Raw genomic sequence first — 1,632 nt, forward strand, 5'->3', positions numbered from 1 at the left:
CCACACTGTCATCCCAGATCTGATGGCCACAAGACAGCTCCCCCACCGAACTTACCTACCGCAAATGCATTTGTTCATTCAACACGGGGAATAGAGAGGTGAGGGGGCAAGGCAAGGAGAGAAAGCCAGAAGGGAGGAGGACAAGGATGGGGGCAAGGGTGGGGAAAACTGTGAGGTTTAAGGAGCAAACAGTCCCTAAATGGTCACCTGGGGGAGCTCTGGAACCAAGGCTATTTGAAGATCTCTGGAAGCCCTTGGTTCTGGGAACTCACTGGATGTCTCTTTTTTATCCTCATCAGCTCCCACCTGTCATTAGCTCAGAATCCCGGGCCACTCTTCCCACCACCCACCAGGACCAGCACCATATTGCTGTGGTGCCCTTCCCTTCCATCTGCCCAAAACATAGAGGCAGATCACTTAACATCAAACACTCTTAAATTCTATAAAAGACAGACTGCAAGTTAGAAAGAAAAGGAAGAGAAAGAAAGAAAGAAAGAAAGAAAGAAAGAAAGAAAGAAAGGGAGGAAAGGAGGGAGGAAGGAAAGGAGGAAGGAAGGAAGGAAGGAAGGAAGGAAGGAAGGAAGGAAGGAAGGGAGGAAGGGAGGCAGGAGCTAGAAGGAAGGAAAGGAGGGAGGAAGAAAGGAAGGAAAGAAGGAAGGAAGAAAGGAAAGGAGGAAGGAAGAAAGGAAGGAAGAGAGGGAGGAAGGGAGGGAGGAAGGGAAGAAGGGAGGCAGGAGCTGGAAGGAAGGAAGGGAGGAAGGAAGGAAGGAAGGAAGGGAGGGAGGAAGGAAGAAATCAGGGAGAGAGCAAAAGAAGAAAGACTGTAAACGCTTTAGAATTACTCTTTATGTAATAGGAAAATGCCAACATCTGTTTTGACATATCTCTAGAACTGGCAGACTAATTTGCTTAGCAGTTTTCTCCCAGGAGTTGATGATATTTGAAACGTTACATGAAAACAATGAAGCTGTGTTTTCCATAGCTTGACTCAATCACTGAAGCGGAAAAAAGGTGAGATATTCAAATTCTGATGCATGCGCTTGGTTCATTTGACTTAGTTAACCAATAGTGCTAAGAATGCAATATCTTATCATTTCTGAATTGAGATTTGTACTTATATACATCATCAGGTTCTATAACATCTCCTACGGTTTAAAACATTTATGATAAAGTCTTAAATACAACCACTCCATTTGAAAGCAAAAGTAACTACAAACCCTTAGAAATGTCTCATAATGTCACCCTAGACCTCCATAACATTTTACTTTGAGTTAAATGTGGAAAAGTTCCCAACCCTCTACGTGTTCCGCTGGGTAAATTAGGCCAAAAATCTCTCAAATTATTTCTTAGTATTTCGGTTGACCAGCTAAATATTTTAAGCTTTTTAGAAGACAAATTATACAGAAATCCTCCTTTGGGAACACAAGAACAATCTCCAATGCCCAGGAGCACATCTCCATGTGTTGTCTCATATCTGGGGAAGATTTTGGACCATCACCATACAAACAAAGCAACTCAGTGGTTTCTTGAGAAGAGTTCAGAAGCAGGTACTGCCATTTTTAGCAAGAAAACAGGACAGCTGAAAGTCCCTGTACAATGAAGGAGATCAAAGAATGAGCCCTGAGCCGGTTT

The sequence above is a fragment of the Felis catus genome, chromosome A1 (genome assembly GCF_018350175.1).
Source record: "Felis catus isolate Fca126 chromosome A1, F.catus_Fca126_mat1.0, whole genome shotgun sequence".
NCBI classification, from domain to species: Eukaryota; Metazoa; Chordata; class Mammalia; order Carnivora; family Felidae; genus Felis; species Felis catus.